This window comes from Antechinus flavipes, chromosome 1 (genome assembly GCF_016432865.1).
Source record: "Antechinus flavipes isolate AdamAnt ecotype Samford, QLD, Australia chromosome 1, AdamAnt_v2, whole genome shotgun sequence".
In the NCBI taxonomy this organism is placed as follows: domain Eukaryota; kingdom Metazoa; phylum Chordata; class Mammalia; order Dasyuromorphia; family Dasyuridae; genus Antechinus; species Antechinus flavipes.
Window position 1 is genome coordinate 281,852,251 of NC_067398.1, and position 24,630 is coordinate 281,876,880.

At 34.7% G+C, this 24,630-nt stretch overlaps 1 protein-coding gene and 1 pseudogene across 1 annotated transcript in view; both read left to right on the forward strand.

The window, feature by feature from the left end:
- The window catches only part of PGM5 (phosphoglucomutase 5), a 286,144-nt gene that overhangs the window by 61,411 nt on the left and 200,103 nt on the right, over window positions 1-24,630 (forward strand). The window lies entirely within an intron of this gene.
- LOC127545942 (G protein pathway suppressor 2-like) overlaps window positions 1-24,630 on the forward strand; it is a 42,292-nt pseudogene that overhangs the window by 13,963 nt on the left and 3,699 nt on the right.

Consider the following 24,630-nt stretch of genomic DNA (forward strand, 5'->3'; position numbering starts at 1 on the left):
TTGTCATCTTTATTATGTTCGCTCGGCCGATCCAAGAGCACTTAATATTTTTCCAATTATTTAAGTCTGACTTTATTTGTGTGGAGACTTTTTTATAATTTTGCTCATATAATTCCTGACTTTCCTTTGGTAGATAGATTCCCAAATATTTTATGGTATCAACAGTTATTCTGAATGGAATTTCTCTTTGTATCTCTTGCTGTTGGGTTTTGTTGGTGATGTATAAAAATGCTGAGGATTTATGGGGATTTATTTTGTAGCCAGCTACTTTGCTAAAATTATGAATTATTTCCAATAGCTTTTTGGTAGAATCTCTGGGGTTCTCTAGGTATACCATCATATCATCTGCAACAAGGTGTATATTCTCATAGTTAAAATTTAATAATTGGCTATCATAAGCTAAGGAGCTTCTATAAAACTCAACCAGAATCCTGCTTTATACTGTTATGTTTAAAAACTTCTGGGAAGCAGGGAAGAAAAGGTGATACCAGGGAAAAGAAAGTCTCAGAATGAAAACATCCATTGTTATGTTGTTATACTAGTCTCCTAGGAAGAGAAAGAAGGGCAAGGATGAGCTGGAATAAACTTGTATTAGCTTGCCATCATCTATTGTTAAATTTTCAGAGTGAATATTTCCATCTAGGAAATCAACAAATGCTATAAATCTGGACTTGGTTTATTATTTTGCTAATTGTAAAAATTTAAATCTAGATTTAAGTAACTGATAGAGAAAATGTTAAGATGCAGATTAAGCATTCAAGTATATTATATATATATTTTGTTAAATATTTACAATCATACACATCAATTCACTGAATTTTCTATAAAACAGAAAATTTAATCAGGTCTTGTGGTTTAAGAATTTGACTTTCATAGATGAGGACAGGTGAAAATCCTAATTGTTTTTCAAAGTACAAATTCTTGTTAATAATAACTATTGTCTATTGCACGCATTTTTTTTTTTTTGAAAACAAGCTTGGAAAAAGCTGTCTGGCACCTGGGAGTCTTCATTTCTCACTCCCCTGCTTCTAATATTTCATATACATTTGTGATGAATGAAAATGACCAATACAACATTAAAAAGAAGTGGAAATATACATTTGTGATGAATGAAAATGACCAATACAACATTAAAAAGAAGGGGAAAAATATACTGAATCAGCAAGGGACTATCCTGTTATGAGAGAATCCTTAATGATAGGTGAAATTGTACTTTCTTTTTCATGTTTATGCAACACTCATTTGGAGTTCTTGATCTTTCCTTCATCTGGCCTAAATAGCACTTTGTCCCTTTGGTGTCCATCTGTGGTCACTATAAAATTATAATTATCTCTAGATGTTCTATGGTTCCTACATAAATTCCACACAAAAAGAGACCATGTAATACTTAGCATAGTCTTTGGTGAATTGGATTGAGTTGAATCCTTATCTTATAAAAAATTATTGTAATAAATACTACCAATAAAAAAAGAGTGGATTAGCTACTCCTGTACAAAAGATAAAGTGGATGAAGACTGCTTGTTGCCTAGATTATGTCACTTTTCTAGGTGTGTATTTCATTGAGTCAGCATGGACTTGGATGGGAGCTGCAGATGGACTAGTCTAAAATTGAAGAGATGGGGTTAGATTACATCTCGGATATTGCTTGGCATTTTGAATGATTCACATCTGTTTGGTGCTACAAAATTATAAAATATATATGATCATAGATTTAGAGCTGAAAGGAATTTCTAACATCACTTAGTCCAGTTCCTACATGTTAGAAATTAGAAGGGTTAAGCATAAGGAAATTAAGTGACTTCCCAAGGTCACAGTAGTATGTAAAGAAACAGGAATTTGAACCTATTCTTTCTGACTTATAGTCCAGCATTTTAGCTAAGTGGCAAATTCAAGATTTAAATCTAGGCATCTCTTTATGAAAGTAATTTATCTTTGAGCAGATGCCATGCCTTCCTTCCCTCCTTCCTTTTTTCCTTCCTTCCTTCCTCCCTTTCTCTCTCACTTGCTTTCTTCTCTATTGAAAAAAAAAATCTGTTTGCATTTGTTTCCTGGATAAAAGCTGTTGGAATCCTTACAAAGTGTAAAGTCATTAGAGTTGATAGAGACAATAATTATCTAATTTAGTATGGTTCAGTATGATTGATCTGATCCTATGAGATGTTATGGGCCAGAACTTGAAACAAGGTACTAAGTAGAACTGATAGAAACAATGCTTGTGTTCACACTTTTAGAGAGCTCATATAAGCAAGAAGCTCTTAGGACCAGAGAGCACTCTGGGAGGAAACCCATAATCCCATTCTCGGATGCCACAATTCCATTCTCAGAGAAGGAGCATAAATAGAGCTTCAGTGAGCCAGTCAAGTCAGTTCAGGAGAAGCCCTCTCTCGGAGGTGCAACCAGATTCATTCATCCCACCATGGTGGTTGACCTCCTGCACTTCCCCCACTGAGACCAAGGCTGGTCTGAAAGGCTCTCCAGAAAACTGCCCAGCCCCAGGCAAAGAGACAAGAATCAGAAGGAGCACTCTGGGAGATTGAGAGCCAGAAGCCCTCTTTCAGAGACAAGAGAGATTCATTCCATCTTCCACCTTTGTGCTGGCTGGAGGCTGAAGAAAGCAGAGTCAAAGGACAACTGCAAGAGCTCTTGGAACCAAGCAGAAAGATAGACCTCTAAGAAAAACTAACCGGGCTATTTTGGAGGAAGCAATAGAAGATCTGAACTTTTAACACCTGGCTGCAATTGGGTGATTATTACTTTTAACTGACACTAAGGCTGCCTCCAGAAAACCTCCCCAAGAAACCTGCTCCAAGAGAGAACCAATATATCTTAAAGAACAAGAACACCACAAAAAGCCATTATTTTCTGAACAGAAATTAAAAGACAATTCCCTTCCCCATTAGTAATTCCATTGGTGACAGGTTTTTGATTTAGGATTACACACAAATCCCATTAAATAAATAAGATTTGGGCCCATATTGTCAGCTCATTCTTTAGTATCCTCATTTGTAAAATGAAGAGGTTGAACTACATATTAATAACAATAGCTAACATTTAGATAGTCCTTTACCTATATATTATTTCATTTGATCCTCACAGCAACCTAATAAAGTAGCTGCTATTGTTCACCCCATTTTACAGATGAGGAAATCAACAGATTAAATAATCTGACCAAGACCACAAAAATTTGAACTCAGTTCTTCCTGCTCCAAGTTTGTATTTGTTACTTATATCTCTAAGGTCCTTTTTGACTCTAAAATCATATTCTAATAATGAAGGATTTAGAATCTTATACTCTAATTCTTTTAATCTTCTTTCCTTCTCTTATTGCCAAAGCTAACATTTTAAATAAAATATTGCATAGTAATGGTGAGATTGGGCAACCTTGTTTCACACCTGATCTTATTGAGGATGGTTCTAGGTTGAGCCCACAACATATAATTCTTGTTGATGGTTTTAAATAGATCCTACTGACCAAACTCCATTTATTTCTATATTCTCTGTCTGAATCTACTAGCTAGAGCAGGTACCAGCCCAAATCTTTTTCATGGGTGAGGAGTGTAGGGGTAGAACTCACAAAGAGTTGGATCAAACAGGAGGGTCAAATTTTATTCAAAATTTTCTCATCTTTATGTATCCTACTATATGCATAACTATAGCACCCTGAATGCACTAATTATAGGATACTGGGCATGCAGGACCACATAAACAATTTGCTATTGTGTGCAGATATTTCCTTGCCACTGTAGCATAACTCTGCTTTAATTATAATACAAGTTGTCACACCCCCTGACTTCTCAGGAAGGCACAACACCCCTAGGGTAGATGGGGAGTCAAACCAGAGGCATCAGCAGAGTTCCCTTTACTGAACTAAAGGGTCTTACACCTCACTCAGGATTCGCTGCTATCTGTAGCCCTCTACAACTCTCTTGTGTTTTTAATAGGAATGGGTTTTGGATTTTATCAAATGCTTTTTCCATATTTATTAAGATAATCATATGATTTTTATTAGTTTGATTATTGATATAGTTAATTATGCTAGTAGTTTTCCTAATATTGAACCAGCCCTGCATTCCTGGTATTAATCCTATTTGGTCACAGTGTATTATCCTAGGGATGATTTTCTGTCCATCAATATGCATTAGGGAAATTGAGTTATAATTTTCTTTCTCTGTTTTTACCCGACTTAGTTTACGTATCAGCACCATATCTCTGTCATAAAAGGAAGTTAGTAGAATTTCTTTCTCTCTTTTCAAAATCATTTGCATAGTATTGGAATTAATTATTTATTATAGAATTCACATGTAAATCTATCTGGCCTTAGAGATTTTTTTTTTCCCTAGGGAGTTGATTAATAGCTTGTTCTATTTCTTTTTCTAAAGTTTATTTAAGTATTTTTTATTTATTTAAGTAATTTATTTCCTCTTCTGTTAATCTGGGTAATCTATATTTTTGATACTTACAATTTGATTTTCTTCTTTCCTTTTTCTAATCAAATTAACTAAAGGTTTATCTATTTTGTTGGTTTTTTCATAAAACTAGCTTAGTTTTGTTTACAAATTCAATAGTTTTCTTACTTTCAATTTTATTAATCTCCCCTTTTAGCTTCAGAATTTCAGATTTGGTATTTAATTGGGGATTTTTAATTTGTTCTTTTTTTTAAGCTTTTTTTAGTTGCAAGACCAATTCATTGATCTTCTCTTTCTCTATCTTATGCAAGTAAGCATCTGGAGATATAAGAGTTCCCCTAATAATCATTTTGGCTGCCTCCCACAAATTTTGGTATGTTGTCTCATTATTGTCATTTTCTTGGATGAAATTATCGATTGTGTCTATGATTTGTTGTTTCACCCACTCATTCTTTAGGATTAGATTATTTAGTTTGCAATTAATTTTTGGTTTATTTCCCCCTGGCCTTTTATTGCCTGTGATTTTTATTGTAATATGATCTGAAAAAAATACATTTACTATTTCTGCCTTTCTGCATTTGATTTTGAGGTTTTTATGTCCTAATATACGGTCGATTTTTGTATAGGTTCTAGGTACTGCTGTGAAAAAAGTATATTTCTGTCTCCATTTAATTTTTTCCCAAAAGTCTATTATACATAACTTTTCCAGGATTCTATTTACCTTTTTAACTTTTTTTCTTATTTATTTTTGTGGTTCTATTTATCTAGTTCTGAGAGAGCAAAGTTGAGATCCCCCATTAGTATAGTCTTGCAGTCTATTTCTTCTTGTAGCTTTCATAACTTCTCCTCTAGGAATTTGGATGCTGTACCATTTGGTGTATATATGTTTAGTAATGATATTACTTAATTATCTATGGTCACTTTAAGTTTTATTTAGATCTATTTTTGCTTTTGCTTGATCTGAAATCAGTATGGCTAGCCCTGCTTTTTTTTTTTTAAACTTCAGCTGAAGCATAATAGATTCTGCTCCAACCTTTTGTCTTTACTCTGAATGTATTACTCTGCTTTAAATGTGTTTCTTGTAAACAACAAAATGTAGGATTCTAGCTTTTAATCCAGTCTGCCAAAAGCTTCTGTTTTATGGGAGAGTTCATCCCATTCACATTCATAGGTAAAATTACTAACTTGATTTCCTGCCATCTTTCTCTTCCCTTTCCCCCTTTCCCTCCCCCTTCAAGTGTTTTGTTACTGACCACCCAGTTCCTCAAACAGTCCTCCCCTTTTACAGCCCCTTCCCCTGCCTTATATCTTTTCCCTTCTACTTATAACTTTCCCTTCTATTAGCCTCCCCCTTTCTTTTCCTCTTTCCCCTCCTACTTCCTTATAAAGTGATAAAAGCTTCTCTGTGAAGCTAAATGTGTTTGCTGTTCTCTCTTTGAGACAAATCTGATGAGAATAAAATTCACACAATGCTCATCCCCCTCTCTTCTTTCCCTCAATTGTAATAGGTCTTTTTAACCTCTTCATGAGATGTAATTTACCCCATTTTAATTCTATTTTCCTCTTCTTTCAATAGAATCACCTTTCTTCCTCTGGTTTCTTTTTTATATCATCACAATAAAATCAAATTGTACCTGCACACTCTAAGTATACTCAAAACAGAGATACAGATCTCAAGAGTTAAACATATCATCTCCCTATATAGGGATATAAGCTTTTTAACTTTTAAAAGAAAGTTATTTTTTCTTTTCTTTTTACCTTTTTATGCTTCTCTTGAGTTCTATATTTGAAGATTAAAATTTTTATTCAGCTCTAGTCTTTTCATCAGAAATAAATGAATTTCACCTAGTTTTATTGAATGTTCACCTTTTTCCCTGAAAGATGAGGCTCTTTTTTTGCTGGATAGTTGATTCTTGGCTGCAATTCAAGTTCTTTTGCCTTTTGGAATATCAGATTCCATGTCTTTCTGTTGGAATCTTTACAAACTGCTAACTCATTAGAGTTGATAGATTATTGATCTGATCTTACAAGAAGATGTTTTGGGCCAGAACCTGAAGCAAGGTACTAAGTAGAACTAATTGATACAATGCTTGTGTTCACACCTTTACTCATTGGAGTTCACAAGTATGGAAGATTCACAAAGTTAACTGTATAACTTTGTGAATTCACACCTCCCTTGAAGCTCTTAGGGCCAGAGAGCACTATGGGAGAAAACCCATAATCCCTCTCTCTCGTATCCCACAATTCCTCTCTCTCATATATAAGATACAGACAGAGGCTCTCAGAAAGAATTCAGCCAAATTACATGGAGAAGAGAGTGTCAAGTCAGAAGAAGCCATGAGTCGGAGTTGAGCTAGAGCCAGGAGAGAATTACTTCAGAAGGCAAGAGAGACAGTTTCATCTTTGTGCTGGCTGGAGGCTGAAGAAAGCAGAGGATTTGGAGACATTCAGAGGGAGCTCTTGGAACCAAGCAGAGAGATAGGCCTCTAAGAATCTAGCTATCCAGATCCAAGGAAAGAGACAAGACTTGGAAGGAGAAATAAACATTTGTATTTTTACCAGCTGGCTGCATTTGAGGTAATTAAAGATCTGAACTTTTATCACTTGGCTGCGTTTTGGGTGATTATTTACTCTTAACTGAAACTAAGACTGCCTCCAGAAAACCTCCCCAAGAAACCTATTCTCACCCAGAGAGAACCATCATATTTATATATTTTAAAAGAAGAAAATCACCACACCTTTCAATCCTTTAAAGTAGAAGCTGCTAGGTCCTGGTTAATGCTGATTGTGGCTCTTTGATATTTTAATTGTTTCCTTCTGGCTGCTTGTTATATTTTCTCATTGATTTGATAATTTTGAAATTTAGCTACAATGTTTCTTGGAGTTTTCATTTTGAGGTCTCTTTCAAAAGCTGATCAGGGAATTCTTTCAATGGCTATTTTACCCCTTGTTTCTAGGACATCCAGGCAGTTTTCTTGATGATTTCCTAAAAGATGATGTCTAGATTCTTTTTCTCATCATGGTTTTCAGTAAGTCCAATACTTTTTAGATTGTCTTTACTAGATAAATTCTCCAAGTCAGTAGTTTTTCCAATGAGTTATTTTATATTTTCTTTTTTTTTTTTTTTTTGGTTTTGTTTGACTGATTCTTGATGTTTCATTGAGTCATTCACTTCCATTTCTTCAATTCTAATTTTTAGTGCATTATTTTCTTCAGTTAGCTTTTTAATCTCCTTTTGCATTTGGCCAATTGAACTTTTAAATGGGGTGTTTTGTTCATTCCATTTTTTCCCATGAGGTGTTTTGTTCATTCCATTTTTTTCCATTTCACAGATTTTGTTTTTCAATGATTTGGTCTCTTTTTCATATTTTGTAAGGAGTTATATGCTTTTTCCATTTCACCAAAATTTTAAAGAATTTTCTTCAGATAATTTGTTTTTCCTTTTCCAAATCTTCTTGCAAAGATCTGATTTCCTTTCCTCATTTTTCTTCTTTCTTTTCATACCTTTTTTGAATTCTGTCAAGAGAGGCTTGTGAAATGGGGACCACACATATCATCCTTTGGGACTTCATGTGAAGATAACTTGCCTTTAGGATCCTCGGGGTTTGAGATCTGTTCTTCTCTTTCTCCATAATAGCTGTCTATGGTCAGAATTCTTTTTGCTTTTTTGCTAAAAATTTTAAAGGTTGACTCTGCTCTTAAGGTAAAGGTCTTATAGCTATTTTAGTTTGTCCTGGGGCTGGTGCTACTGACTGACTTCTGATGCTGGTTATGTGTGGCCAGGTCCCATGTTTTTCTGGGGTTCAGAGGTTCACTGTTTGCCTTTTCTATTTGCTTTGGGTGTTTCACAGCAAACCTACTGAACTACTGGCTTGTAATCAGAATGGAATAGCCTATGAGGCTAGCAGCAGATTATCTGGTGCATGGGCACCACAATGTCCTGGCTCCCTGTCTCAGTTCTCTGAGTTGCCTTTGGGCTCAGCAGCCTCTCCTCCTTCCTGATTGAAATGGAACTTTTCTGAAGTTCTTCCAAAGTATCTTCTTCTAGAAATTTATTGTACTCCAAATATTTGTGGCTTCTGTGTCTCCAAAAGCAGTTCAGAGGCTTGATTTGGTGTTGATCTGAAGGACGCTAGGAGAAGCTCAGATAGATGCATATCTGCTCTCCACCATCTTGGCTCTGATGATTTGAGAAAACAACTCCTTAAAAAATAAATTTGGAGCCCATATCTGGGGTTGGGTGGGAGGGGGGCAGAGGGTTTCTGCCCTACCTCCAAGGAGCAGAGCACTGAACCCTCATTGCATGTAGATGGAATCTGGTTTCCCACCTCATTTCTCAGGCTGATTTATTGAGGATTACTAGATTCATTTCCAAGACTAGATTGTCATTACTTGTTGGTCATCATAGTAGCCTTGCTGGAATTCCCCAAGCTCTCTAATGCCATGGTAGGGCATTGCATTGAAATATAATGATGAAACAGGAGAGAAAGTGACAGGAGGAAGAGGCAGCAGAAAATGAAGAAGGAACAGGTAAGGAGGAAGAAAAAGGAAATGAGAGAAAGGATGTCACTGGAAGAGACCAAAGAAGAGATCCTTAAACTGCATGAGAAGCTCTTGGCCTTTCAATAGGAGAAGCACTAACTCTTCCTGCAGGTCAAGAACATTTTACACGAGGAGGAGAAAAAGCTCTGTAAGGAGAAAAGTAACTTGACAATACTTAAATCTGCGGTATACTAATAGGATTTGACTGTACACAGAAGGACACATCTTCTCAGCATGCAAGGAATCCCCTGGAGAACACAACAGACCAGGAACTCTCATGTCTGCTGATAAGGCCAAGCAGATGTTTGGACCCCAAGTAATCACATTCATTTGGTGAGATCAACAGCTTTTTCAGGAAGACGGTCAATTCCAGGGTAGCCCTGGAAAAGCCTATGGGGCAGCCCAGCCCTAACTCACTATGGAACTACCCAGCCAGATTATGATCCCAATCAACAGCTTAGAACTCCTTCAGCTTTTCGTGCTGTTCAGCGACTATCATAGCCTCAGCCACAGTTCTGCACAATGCATGATCACTAACAGCAGGATTCTCACAACCTGGCAACACTTTGTCCCTTTAGAAGCAGCTGGAACATGCTAACCAGCAGTCTGACTTCTCATCTTCTCTGTGCCTCATGCATCCACAGACTCTGTACCTAACCCCTGAGTTCTCAGCCACACCCCAGCTTCCTGTATAGATGCAACCATCAGGAAAGTCAAGTATTGCAGTTACCAGCCAATCAAATCCTTGTCTCCTTTTTATTCAGCACAGTTTTTTTTTTTGTTTTGTTTTTTGTTTGTTTTTGTTTTTGTTTTTGTTTTATCACAAGTGACTTGATTCAAGGTAATGTCCTGCCTCGCCATCTCTAGTTAATAAAGTTAAACTGCATCAGAAAAGAAAAATTGGTGAAATGGCAAAGTAAATACTGAAGAAAACAACGTCTTAAAAAGAGTTGGTGAAATGGAAAAAAATCCATTGAACAAAATATTTTCTTAAGAAATATAATTGGCCAAAAGATCAAAGTATAATTGATCAAATGTAAAAGGAAGTAATATTTCACCAAAAATTAGAATTGGACAAATGGAAGTCAAACAAAACAAAAACAATGAACCAAAAACAGAAGAAAATATAAAATATCTCATTAGAATAAACAATTGAACTGGAAAATATATATAGGAGAGACAATTTAAGAATTATTAAACTCTCTGAAAACCATGATGATAAAAAGAGCCTGGGCAACATCTTTCAAGAAATCGTAATGGAGAAATCATCCTATTACTTTGCAAAGCCTGCTAATTGGTCTACCTCTCACTTCTCCAAAGTGTCCTCCAAACAATTTGTAGATTGATATTCTTTTTTTGTTGTTATCTTTTTTTCAAATTAAAGCTTTTTATTGACAGAACATATGCATGGATAATTTTTACAACATTGTCCCTTGCACTCACTTCTGTTCCTTCTTCCACCCTCTCCCCTAAATGGCAGGCAGTCTCATACATGTTAAATATGTTAAAGTATATCTTAGATACAATATATGTGTGCAGATCTGTATAGTTCTCTTATTGCACAAGAAAAATTGAATTCAGAAGGTAAAAATAACCTGGAAAGAAAAACAAAAATGCAAGTAGTCCACATGCATTTCCTAGTGTTCCTTCTCTGGGTGTAATTGATTCTCTCCATCATTGATCAATTGGAACTGAATTGAATCTTCTCTTTTTCAAAGATATCCACTTCCATCAGAATACATCCTTATACAGTATTGTTGTTGAAGTGTAGAATGATCTCCTTGCTCTGATATGCCTGCATAACAGCATTCATAGCAAAAATACCACTATATGGCCTCCACCTCTGACTGCCAAAGGCACACATAGAGGCCCCTATTGCGGGTTCCATAGTATTAGCTGCCATCCTACTAGAACTAGGGGGTTATGGCATCATGCGAATTATGGCTTTTACTGAACCAGTAACAGTAACTGCTCATAATAACAATATAAGGTCCAGTTCTGCTCATTTCACTTGGCATCAGTTCGTGTAAGTCTTTCCAGGCCTGTCTATATTCATTGTGCTGGTCATTTCCTACAGAGCAATAATATTTCATAACATTCATATACAACAATTTACCCAACCATTCTCCAATTGATGAGCATCCATTTAATTTCCAGTTCCCTAGCCACTACAAAAAGGGCTGCCACAAGCATTTTGGCACATACAGGTTCCTTTTTCTTCTTTGGGAACTCTTTGGGATATAAGTCCAGCAGTAACAGTGCTGGATCAAAGGGTATGCACAGTTTGATAACTTTTTGAGCATAGTTACATATTGCTCTCCAGAATGGCTGGATCTGTTCACAACTGCACCCACAATGAATCAGTGTCCCAGTTTTCCTGCATCCCCTCCAAAATTCGTCACTATCTTTTCCTGTCATCTTAGCCAATCTGACAGGTGTAGTAGTGGTATCTCAGAGTTGTCTTAATTTGCATTTCTCTGACCAATAGTGATTTGGAATATCCTTTCATATGAGTAGAAATAATTTCAATTTAATCATCTGAAAATTGTCTGTTCATATCCTTTGTTCATATCCTCTGTTCATATCAATTGGAGAATGGCTTGATTTCTTATAAGTTAGTCAATTCTCTCTATGTTTTGGAAATGGGGCTTTTATCAGAACCTTGAACTGTAAAAATGTTTTCCCCGTTTATTGCTACCCTTCTAATCTTGGTTGCATTAGTTTTGTTTGCACAAAACCTTTTTAACTTAATATAATCAAAATTATCTCTTTTATGATCAATAATGATCTCTGGTTCTTCTATGGTTACAAATTCCTTCCTCCTCCACAAGTCTGAGAGGTAAACTATCCTATGTTCCTCTAATTTATTTATAATCTCGTTCTTTATGCCTAAATCACAAACCCATTTTGAGCTTATCTTGGTGTGTGGTGTTAAGTGTGGGTCCATGCCTAGTTTCTGCCATACTAATTTCCAGTTTTCCCAGCAGTTTTGTCAAATAGTGAATTCTTATCCCCAAAGTTGGGATCTTTGGGTTTGTCAAAAATTAGATTGATATATAATTGTTGACTATTTTGTCCTGTAAACCTAAACTATTCCACTGATCTATAGTCTATTTCTTGGTCAATACCAAGTGGTTTTGGCGACCACTGCTTTATAATATAGTTTTAGATCAGGTACAGTTAGGCCACCTTCATTTGATTTTTTTTTCCATTAGTTTCCTTGAAATTCTTGACCTTTTGTTCTTCCATATGAGTTTTGCTGTTATTTTTTCTAAGTCATTAAAATACTTTCTTAAAAGTTTGATTGACGTAGCACTAAATAAATAGATTAGTTTAGGTAGTATTGTCATCTTTATTATATTTGCTCGGCCTATCCAAGAGCACTTAATATTTTTCTAATTGTTTAAGTCTGACTTTATTTGTGTTGAAAGTGTTTTGTAGTTTTGCTCATATAATTTCTGACTTTCCTTTGGCAGATAGATTCCCAAATATTTTATGCCATCGACAGTTATTTTGAATGGAATTTTTCTTTTATCTCTTGCTGTTGGATTTTGTTGGTGATGTATAAAAATGCTGAGGATTTTTGTGGATTTATTTTGTATCCTGCAACTTTGCTAAAGGTTTGAATTATTTTTAATAGCTTTTTAGTAGAATCTCTGGAGTTTTCTAAGCATACCATCATATCATCTGCAAAGAGTGATTATTTGGTTTCCTCATTACCTATTCTAATTCCTTATTCTCTTTTTCAACTCTTACTGCCGAAGCTAGAATTTCTAATACAATATTGAATAGTAATGGTGATAGTGGGCAGCCTTGTTTCACTCCTGATCTTATTGGGAATGGTTCCAGCTTATCCCCATTACATATGATATTTACTGATGATTTTAAATAGATGCTCCTAACTATTTTAAGGAAAAGTCCATTTATCCCAATACTCTCAAGTGTTTTTATTAGGTATTGATGTTGGATTTTATCAACTGCTTTTTCTGCATCTATTTGAGATGATCATATGATTTTTCTTAATTTGGTTATTGATACAGTCAATTATGCTAATTGTTTTCCTAATATTGAACCAGCCCTGCATTCTTGGTATAAATCCTATTTGGTCATTGTGTATTATCCTGGGGATGATTTTTTGTAACCTTTTTGCTAATATTTTATTTAAGATTTAGCATCAATATTCATTAGGGAGATTGGTCTATAATTTTCTTTCTCTGTTTTCAACTTACCTGCTTTGGGTATCAGTACCATGTCTGTATCATAAAAGAAATTTTGTAGGACTCCTTCAATCCCTATTTTTTCAATAGTTTATATAGCATTGGAGTTAATAATTCTTTAAATGTTTGGTAGAATTCACATGTAAATCTATTTGGTCCTGGGAATTTTTTCTTAAGGAGTTGATCAATAGCCTGTTCTATTTCTTTTTCTAAAATGGGACTGTTTAACCAATTTACTTCTTCCTCTGTTAATCAGGGCAGGCTATATTTTTGAAGGTATTCTTCCATTTCATTTAAGTTATTGCTTTTATTGGCATAAAATTGGGCAAAGTAACTCCTAATTATTGCTCTAATTTCTTCTTCATTAGTGGCAAGTTCTCCCTTTTCATTTTTAAGACTAACAATTGGATTTTCCTCTTTCCTTTTTAAAATCAAATTTACTAATGGTTTATCTATTTTGTTCGTTTTTTCATAAAACCAATTCAGTTTTATTTATTAATTCAATAATTGATTTTTTACTTTCAATTTTATTAATCTCTCATTTTATTTTTAGAATTTCAAGTTTAGTGTTTGACTGGGGATTTTCAATTTGTTCCTTTTCTAGCTTTTTAAGTTACAAGCCCAATTCATTGACCTTTTCTTTCTTTATTTTATACAAGTAGGCCTCTAGAGATATAAAATTTTCCCTTATTATTGCTTTGGCTGCATCTCACACATTTTGATATGTTATCTCATTGTTGTCATTCTCCTGGGTGAAATTATTAATTATGTCTATGATTTGCTGTTTCACCCAATTATTCTTTCGGATGAAATTATTTAGTTTCCAATTGTTTTTTTATCTATTTTCCCATGGCTTTTTATTGAATGTAATTTTCATTGCATCGTGGTCTAAAAAGGATGCATTTACTATTTCTGCCTTACTGCATTTGAGTTTGAGGTTTTTATGTCCTAATATATGGTCAGTTTTTGTATATGTTCCATGAACTGCTGAAAAGAAAGTGTACTCCTTTCTGTCTCCATTACATTTTCTCCAGAGATATATCATATCTAACTTTTCTAGTATTCTATTTACCTCTTTGACTTCTTTCTTATTTTGTGGTTTGATTTATCTAATTCTGAGAGTGCAAGGTTGAGATCTCCCACTATTATAGTTTTGCTATCTATTTCTTCTTGCAGCTCTCTTAATTTCTCCTTTAAGAATTTAGATGCTACACCACTTGGTGCATATATATTTAATATTGATATTGCTTCATTAGCATCTTGGTAAAGATATAGTACCCTTCCTTATCTTTTAATTAGGTCAATTTTTGCTTTTGCTCTGAGATCAGGATGACTACCCCTGCTTTTTGGATTTCATTGAAGCATAATAGATTCTTCTCTAGCCTTTTTCCTTTACTCTGTGTGTATCGCCCTGCTTCAAGTGTGTTTCCTGTAAACAACATATTGTAGGGACTGGGTAAGTTATTCTTGGCTGCATACCAAGTTCTTTAGCCTTTTGGAATATCAGATTCCAGGCCCTTTGGTTCTTTAATGTGGATGCTGCTAGATCCTGAGTAATCCTTATTGTGGCTCCTCTATATTTGAATGGTTTTGTTCCTTGCTTCTCATAGTATTGTTTTTAATCCATTCTGCTAACCGCTTCCTGCTTTATGGGGCAGTTTACCCCATTTATATTTATGGTCAAAATGACTAATTCTGTATTTCTTGCCATCTTGTTAACCCCTGCTTAGGCTTTTCTCCTTTCCTTCCCCCTTACCTCCCTTCCTAGTATTAAACTTGTGAGCACCACCTGCCTTTCACAGCCCTCCTTTTTTTAGGATCTCTTCCCCACTTTAGAGTTCCTCCTCTTTTCTCACCCCTTTTCCTCACAATTTCTGTATTCCCTTCCATTTAGCTTACTCCTTCCCTTTTCACTTTTACCCTCCCATTTTTCAATGAGGTGGGAGAAGTTTCTATGTAAATTGTTCATCTCCTTCCCTTCTTTCCCTTGAATATAACAGGTTTCCTTTGCCTCTTCATGAGGTGTAGTACCCTTACTTTACCCTTTTTCTGGTACAATTTCCTTTCCACCTCTAGTTTCTTTTTTATATTATAACTGTAAAACCAGATTATACATGTGTTCTTTATGTATATTCATAACAGAAATATAGTTCCCAAGATTTCTTTTTGTCTTTTATGTTTCTCTTGAGTCCTGTATTTGGAGATCAAACTTTTTGTTTAGTTCTGTTTTTTTCATCAGAAATAAATGAAATTCACTTATTTTAATGAATGTCCATCTTCTTCCCTGGGAAAAAATGCTCATTTTGACTGGGTAAGTTATTCTTGGCTGCATACCAAGTTCTTTAGCCTTTTGGAATATCAGATTCCAGGCCCTTTGATTCTTTAATGTGGATGCTGCTAGATCCTGAGTAATCCTTATTGTGGCTCCTCTATATTTGAATGGTTTTTTTCCTTGCTTCTCGTAGTATTGTTTTCTTGGTCTGATAGTTCTGGAATTTAGCCACAATATTTCTTAGAGTTTTGATTTTGGGATCTCTTTTAGTAGGTGACCAATGAATTCTTTCAATTCTATTTTACCCTTTGTTTCTATAATATCTGGGCAGTTCTCTTTGATGATTTCCTGGCAAATAGTATCTAGGCTCTTTTTTAATCATAATTTTCAGCAAGTCCAATAATTCTCAGATTATCTCTCCTAGATCTATTTTCCAGATATGTTGTTTCACCAAGTAGTTATTTTACATTTTTCTCTATTGTTTCCTTTTTTTTTTTTTTTTTGGCTTTGCTTGATTGATTCTTGATGTCTCTTCGAGTCATTTATTTTCATTTGTTCAATTCTGATTTTTAATGAATTATTTTCTTCACTTACTTTTTTTATTTCTTTTTGTAATTGTCCAATTTAGTTTTTAGATGAGTTGTTTTGTTCTATGGAATTTTTGTGGGTTTTTTTTTTTTTTTTTTTTGCATTCCACCAATTTTCTTTTTAAGAGAGCTATTTTCTTTTTCCAATTCATTAATTCTATTTTCCCTGGAATTGTTTACCTTTTCTAATTCACTAATTTTCTTTTTCAGTGATTTGATTTCTTATCCAGACCTTCTTGCCAAACTTCCCCTTTCTTTCCCCATTTTTCTTCTAGTTCTCTTGTAAGAATCTTTTTAATTTCTTCTATGAGAGCCTTGTGTGGTGGGGACCAGATCATATCCTCCTTTGGGGATTCATCTGGAGACACTTTGTTTTTAGTCTTCCCAGGGTTTGAAGTCTGCTCTCTATCTGTATGGAAGCTATCTATAGTTAGAGCATGCTTTAATTTTTTGCTCATTTTGACAAGAAAAGAATCAAAGAAACCAAACAAACCAAAAAAGTAAATGTGGTCTGCTTTTTGGGCAGTATGGTAGTACCAAGCTTCCTCTACAGACAACAGGAGGTAGCAATGAAGTGGCAGTGGAATAGCAATAGCTCCGCTACCTCACAGCAGCTACTCTTTGAGACTCTGAGAGCATGCTGAGTCACTCTGAGTGTTGGCTGGGTGTGGTCAGGTCTCGAGAGACCCCACTTTTTTAGGATTTAAGTCTTTACCCCCTGTATTTATAGCTTCTCTGCTGATCTATTGGCTTGCTTTACCAGTTAACACTAGGTAAAGTTCTCTCTGCAAGTTTTTTGAACGCTGCAACTACACCCCGCCCCCTCCAGTCTGCTCAATGTGAGCTGCCTTCCATGCTCTCACTCCCTGCCTGCAGTTTGTGCCTGGTCTAACCATCCCCGCCCACAAGCAAAAACACACCTTTTCTGGTGAATTTCGAGGATATCTTCTATTGGTAATGTATTCATGGGTTTTTTCAGTCAAACACTAATTCCGAGGCAATATAATGAAAAAAAAGTATTCTGAGGGCAAGAAGGAGCCAAAATAGATGCATGTATCCTCTTTGCCATCTTGGCCGGAAGTCTAGATTGATATTATTAAAAGAGATTAATAGGAAGGTAGGATGTACTAGATAGAGATCTGACCTCAAAAACCAGAGGATCTTGGTTAAAGATCTGCCTTTGACATATACTCGCTGTTTGAGCACAGACCAGTCTTATCAATTTTATGGGATTACAAATTTCAGCAAAGGTTCCCACCTGCATTGATAAAAGGAATTAACACATCTGGGAGCTCCAAATAAATTAAATCACAAATATAATCTTTTTCCTAAAAATAATCTGACCATGCCATTACTCTGTTTAAGAAATTTCAGTAGTTCCCTTTTGCCATTGATAATATATTTAAATACACACGAACATTTAAAATCCTGTATGATCTGACAGAGGGAAAGCCCTCTTTTCTTTTAATACATAGCACTCACTTTCTCTCATTAGGCCTTTCCACTAAACAGGCCTACTTGCTTGTATTTTTATTTATTTTTAAGCATTTCTTCATTTCTTTATCTGGTTAAATCTCACTAAGGAGTTTCTCTGGCAGGCAGTATGAAATCTCATGCATTCCCATCATTTTATCAGAAACTTCATTTTTACTTTCACATTGGCAATCTGTACATTTGTGGCTATATGCAGAAAAGAAAAAAAAATTGAGATTATATGCAAGTTTGTGGAATGGCTGATATCCTACAAGGCAGCTTCAAAATTCAATGTCAATTCATTTCTGCTCTGCTTCCACACCCTTGAGGTACAGACACAAAATAGACTTTGCTGACAGATTATTTCAAGCTGGTGTGTCCTTTATGATCTCCAAGACTATCTACTAACCATGAAGAACAGAGTGTCCAAAGTGATACCAAGACCTTGCCATCTTGATGTCTTTTAGACATCAGCGACAAAAGTTGCAGCAACTGCTCCCTTGGTTTTTAGAGAGTAATCAAGATAGAGAGGTTTACAGCAGTAGAGTGCTCTTGCACTGCCATCTGATATAGTGGAAGGTAAGATTCAGGTTAAAATGTGTGAGTTTAAAATGTCTTGATGTACTATAGATTTCATGAATTTTGTTTGAAAATTTTTTTGATTAAAATGTTAACATAAAAGATCACAGAATTTTTGGGAATTACCTGTGAGAAAAGATTTTACCTATTACCAATTTTATTTTGTATACTGTTCTTTATGAATTATTTCATTATTATTGTGTTAGGAAAAGTGCATGTTAGTAGAATTAATGTTTTGTTATAAAGAATTGTATGCAAAAAAGTGTATTTTCAGCAGCATCTAGTGATAGATTACATTTTTAATGGTAAGCTAGGGAGCTAACTCCCTTTTTATGTTTTTTTTTCCTGTTTATGTTTCTGATTTTTGCACCATTTTCTAGAAATATTATTCCCTTGAAAGTCCAAGATCGACTCTGTTGCTTGTTTCTTTGTTGACTGATCTTCCAAGAACTAAATAAAGTATAGTGAAAAGAGCAGGATTTTAAATCTATGGAGCTGTGTTTGAAACCTGCTGAAAACAATGTGGATTTGGACAAATCACTTAATCTCCCTGGGCCTCAGTTTCCTTTTCTTTAAATGAAGGACTTGGCTTAGATGAATTTCTGATTGTCCCTAGATGCATGAGCTATGATGCTTTGAGATTTCTTCTAGCTCTTAAGTCTTTTAGGCTTATATGATTGGGGACCTTCTGATTGTATGTGTCTCTGTCTTTGTCCTCTCTGTCTCCTTTTTTCTCTCTTCCTTTTTCTCTTGGTGTCTCCTTCCTTGCATAATTCTGACTGGGAAGAGACCTGATTTTCTCCTCTTCTGTACTGTTATTTTCTAAAATGTGGCTGGATGCTCTCTTGAGGAGCTGCCAAATTTTTTCCATAGGTGGATGAAATCATGCCTCTCTAATGATAACTATTTCCATGTGTAGTTCTAGAATAACGTTAGGGGTTCCCTTTCCTTTCTGTTCCCTCTTTTTTCTTTATGTAAATTATCATTGTCAGGCACTGTTTTGGCTTCTATTTCAAAACAGGTTTCCCTTTAGCACCACAAATCCCATTTTGTAAAGTTATTCCAACCCTGTTCTTGAACTACATATTCCACTTATAGAAGGGCATAATATTCTAGAATATATTGAACTATTTTTATTTTATTTTTTTCCTTTTCTTTTTTTTATTTTATTAACTTTTTATTGACAGAACCCATGCCAGGGTAATTTTTTACAGCATTATTCCTTGCACTCACTTCTATTCTGATTTTTCCCCTTCTTCCCCCAGATGGCAAGCAGTCCTTTACATGTTGAATAGGTTACAGTATATCTTAGATACAATATATGTGTGCAGAACCAAACAGTTTTCTTGTTGCACAGGGAGAATTGGATTCAGAAGGTATAAATAACCCGGGAAGAAAAACAAAAATGCAAGCAGTTTATATTCATTTCAGTTTATATTATTCAGTTTATTCATTTCCCACTGTTCTTTCTTTGCAATGTAACTGCTTCTGTCCATCCTTGATCAATTGAAACTGAATTAGCTCTCTTTATCGAAGAGATCCACTTCCATCAGAATACATCCTCAAATAGTATCATTGTTGAGGTATATAATGATCTCCTGGTTCTGTTCATTTCACTTAGCATCAGTTCATGTAAGTCTCGCCAGTCCTCTCTGTATTCATCCTGCTGGTCATTCCTTACAGAACAATAATATTCCATAACATTCATAGACCACAATTTACTCAACCATTCTCCAATTGATGGGCATCCATTCATTTTCCAGCTTCTAGCCACTACAAACAGGGCTGCCACAAACATTTTGGCACATACAGGTCCCTTTCCCTTCTTTAGTATCTCTTTGGGGTATAAGCCCAGTAGAAACACTGCTGGATCAAAGGGTATGCACAGTTTGATAACTTTTTGAGCATAGTTCCAAATTGCTCTCCAGAATGGCTGGATGTGTTCACAATTCCACCAACAATGTATCAGTGTCCCTGTTTTCCCACATCCCCTCCAACATTCCACATTATCTTTCCCTGTCACTCTAGCCAATCTGATAGGTATGTAGTGGTATCTCAAAGTTGTCTTAATTTGCATTTCTCTGATTGATAATGACTTGGAGCACCTTTTCATATGGCTAGAAATAGTTTCAATTTCTTCATCTGAGAATTGTCTGTTCATATCCTTTGATCATTTATCAATTGGAGAATGGCTTGATTTCTTACAAATTGCCTTTATCAGAACCTTTGACTGTAAAAATATTTTCCCAGTTTATTGCTTCCCTTCTAATCTTGTCTGCATTAGTTTTGTTTGTACAAAAACTTTTCAGTTTGATATAATCAAAATTTTCTATTCTGTGATTAATAATGATCTCTAATTCTTCTCTGGTCATAAAGTCCTTCCTCTTCCACAGGTCTGAGAGATAAACTATTCTGTGTTCCTCTAATTTATTTATAATCTTTATGTTTATATTTATTATATTATGTTATGTTTAGGTCATGAACCCATTTTGAGCTTATCTTGGTGTATGGTGTTAAGTGTGGGTCAATGCCTAGTTTCTGCCATACTAGTTTCCAATTTTCCCAGCAATTTTTGTAAGTTCTTATCCCAAAAGCTGGGGTCTTTGGGTTTGTCAAGCACTAGGTTGCTATAGTTATTGACTGTTTTGTCCTTTAAACCTAACCTATTCTATTGATCAACTCATCTATTCCTTAGCCAATACCAAATGGTTTGGTAACTGCTCTATAATATAATTTTAGATCTGGTACAGCTAAGCCACCTTCATTTGATTGTTTTTTTTTCATTAATTCCCTTGAAATTCTTGACCTTTTGTTTTTCCATATGAACTTTGTTGTTATTATTTCTAGGTAATTAAAATAGTTTTTTTGGGACTCTGATTGGTATAGTGCTAAACAAATAGATTAGTTTAGGTAATATTGTCATCTTTATTATATTTGCTCGCCCTATCCAAGAGCATTTAATATTTTTCCAATTGGTTAGATCAGACTTAATTTGTGTGAAAAGTGTTTTGTAGTTTTGCTCATAAAGTTTCTGATTTTCCCTTGGCAGATAGATTCCTAAGTATTTTATACTATCAGTAGTTACTTTAAATGGAATTTCTCTTTGTAACTCTGACTATGGATTTTGTTAGTGATATATAAGAATGCTGATGATTTGTGTGGGTTTATTTTATATCCTGCAACTTTGCTAAAGTTGTGGATTATTTATAATAACTTTTTAGTAGAATCTCTGGGGTTTCCTAAGTATACCATCATATCATCAGCAAAGAGTGATAATTTGGTTCCCTCATTGCCTACTCTAATTCCTTTAATCTTATTCTCAACTCTTATTGCCAAAGCTTGCATTTCTAATACAATAATATTGAATAGCAACAGTGATAGTGGGCAACCTTGTTTTACTCCTGATCTTATTGGGAATGGTTGCAGTTTTTCCCTATTACATATGATGCTTACTGATGGTTTTAAATAGATGCTGCTGATTATTTTAAGGAAAAGTCCATTTATTCCTATACTCTCAAGTGTTTTTAATAGGAATGGATGTTGGATTTTATCAAATGCTTTTTCTGCATCTATTGAGATGATCATATGGTTTTTGTTAATTTGGTTATTAATATGGCCAATTATACTGATAGTTTAGCTAATATTGAACCAGCCCTGCATTCCTGGTATAAATCCTACTTGATCGTGATCTATTATCCTGGGGATGATTTTCTGTAGTCTTTTTGCTAATATCTTATTTAAGATGTTAGCATCAATATTCATTAGGGAGAATGGTCTATAATTTTCTTTCTCTGTTTTCAACCTACTTGGATTAGGTATCATTACCATGTCTGTGTCATAAAAGGAATTTGGTAGGACTCCTTCATTCCCTATTTTATCAAATAATTTATATAGCATTGGGGCCAATTGTTCTTTAAATGTTTGATAGAATTCACATGTAAATCCATTTGGTCCAGGGGATTTTTTTCTTAGGGAGTTGATTAATAGCTTGTTCTATTTCTTTTTCTGAAATGGGACTATTCAAGCAATTTACTTCCTCCTCTGTTAATCTGGGAAATCTATATTTTTGGAGGTAGTCATCCATTTCACTCAGGTTATCAAATTTATTGGCATAAAGTTGGGCAAAGTATCTCTATAATTTCCTCTTTATTGGTGGAAAGTTCTCCCTTTTCATTTTTAAGACTACTAATTTGATTTTCCTCCCTCCTTTTTCTAATCACATTTACCAAAGGCTTATGTATTTTATTGGTTTTTTCATAAAACCAACTTAGTTTTATTAATTAGTTCAATAGTTTTTTTTACTTTCAATATTATTAATTTCTCCTTTTAATTTTAGAATTTCAAATTTAGTATTTGATTGGGGGTTTTTAATTTGGTCTTTTTCTAGCTTTTTTAGTTGCAGGCCCAATTCATTGATCTTCTCTTTCTCTATTTTATTCAAGTAAACCTCTAAGGATATGATATTTCCCCTTATTACTGCTTTGGCTGTATCCCACAAATTTTGATATGATGTCCCATCGTTGTCATTATCTTGAGTGAAATTATTAATTGTGTCTATAATTTGCTGTTTCACCCAATCATTCTTTAAGATGAGATTGTTTAGTTTCCAATTACTTTTTGGTCTATTTACCCCTAACTTTTTGTTGAATGTAGTTTTTATTGCATTGTGATCTGAAAAGAAAGCATTTACTATTTCTGCCTTCTTGCATTTAATTTTGAGGTCTTTATGTCCTAATATATGGTCAATTTCTGAATAGGTTCCATGAACTGCTGAGAAGAAAGTATATTCCTTTCTGTCTCCATTCAATTTTCTCCAAAGAGCTATCATACCTAATTTTTCTAATGTTCTATTTATCTCTTTAATTTCTTTCTTATTTGTTTTGTGGTTTGATTTGTCTAATTCTGGGAGTGCAAGATTGAGATCTCCCACTATTACAATTTTGCTGTCTGTTTCTTCTTGCACCTCACTTAACTTCTCCTTTAGGAAGTTAAATACTATACCACTTGGTGCATATATGTTTAGTCTTGATATTGCTTCGTTGTGTATGCTACCCTTTAGCAAGATATAGTTTCCTTCCTTATCTCTTTTGATTAGATCAATTTTTGCATTTGTTTGATCTGAGATAAGGATGGCTACCCTTGCTTTTTTGACTTCACCTGAAGCATAATAGATTCTGCTTCAGCCTTTTACCTTTACTCTGTATGTATCTCCCTGCTTTAAATATTTCCTGTAAACAGCATATTGTAGGGTTCTAACTTTTGATCCAGTCTGCTATCCGCCTCCTCTTTATGGGAGAGTTCATCCCATTCACATTTACGGTTAAAATTACTAATTCTGTATTTCCTGGCATCCTAATATCCCCAGATTATGCTTTTCTTTTTCTTGCCCCCCAACCCTTTTTCCCAGTTTTAAACTTATGTGCCCTACTTGTATCATGACACTCACCCTCTTTAGGATCCCTCCCTGTCCCCCTTTGAATCTCTTCCCCTTCCTTTGTCCCTTCCCTTATTACTCTTTTTCTTTTCCCTTTTCCTCTCCCCCTTTTTAATGAGGCAAGAGAGGATTTTCTGTAAAACAAGTATGTCAATTATTTTCTCTTTGAGCCAACTCTGATGAGAGTAAGATTCACACAATGTTCTTCCCCCTCTCTGAATTCCGTCAGATATGATAAGTTTCCTTTGCCTCTTCGTGGGATGTAGTTTCCCTCTTTTTATCCCTCCTTTCACCCTTTTCTGACATTATCCCTTTTCCATTTCTACTTCTCTTTTTTTTAATGTTATATCAGTAAAATCAAATTATACATGTAGTCTTTTTGTATATCCACAACAGAAATACAATTCTCAAGAGTTCCTTTTACCTTTTCTGCATCTCTTGAGTCCTATGGTTGGAGATCAAATTTTTTATGTAGTTCTGGTTTTTTCCTTAGAAACAAATGGAATTCATTTGTTTCATTAAATGTCCATTTTCTTCCCTGGAAGAAAATGCTCAGCTTAGCTGTATAGTTTATTCTTGGCTGCATTCCAAGTTCTTTTGCTTTTTGGAATATCAGATTCCAGGCCCTTTGGATCCTTTAATGTGGAGGCAGCCAGATCTTGAGTGACCCTTATTGTGACACCTCCGTATTTGAATTGTTTTTTCCTGGCTGCTTGTAATATTTTTTCTTTGGTCTCAAAATTCTGAAATTTGGCCACAATATTCCTTGGAGTTTTTATTTTAGAATCTTTTTCAGAAGATGTTCAGTGAATTCTTTCAATGCCTATTTTACCTTCTGGTTCTATTACTTCTGGGCAGTTCTCTTTGATGATTTCCTGTAAAATAGTATCTAGGCTCTTTTTTTCATCATAATTTTTGGAAAGTCCAATAATCCTCAGATTATCTCTCCTAGATCTATTTTCTAAGTCTGTCATTTTTCCAAGTAGATATTTCATGGAATTTTCCAATTCCAAAAAATTATCATTTTTTTTTGTTTTGCTTGATGATTCTTGCTGTCTTAATGAATCATTAGTTTCTATTTGTTCAGTTATAATTTTTAATGAATTTTTTTCTCCATTAG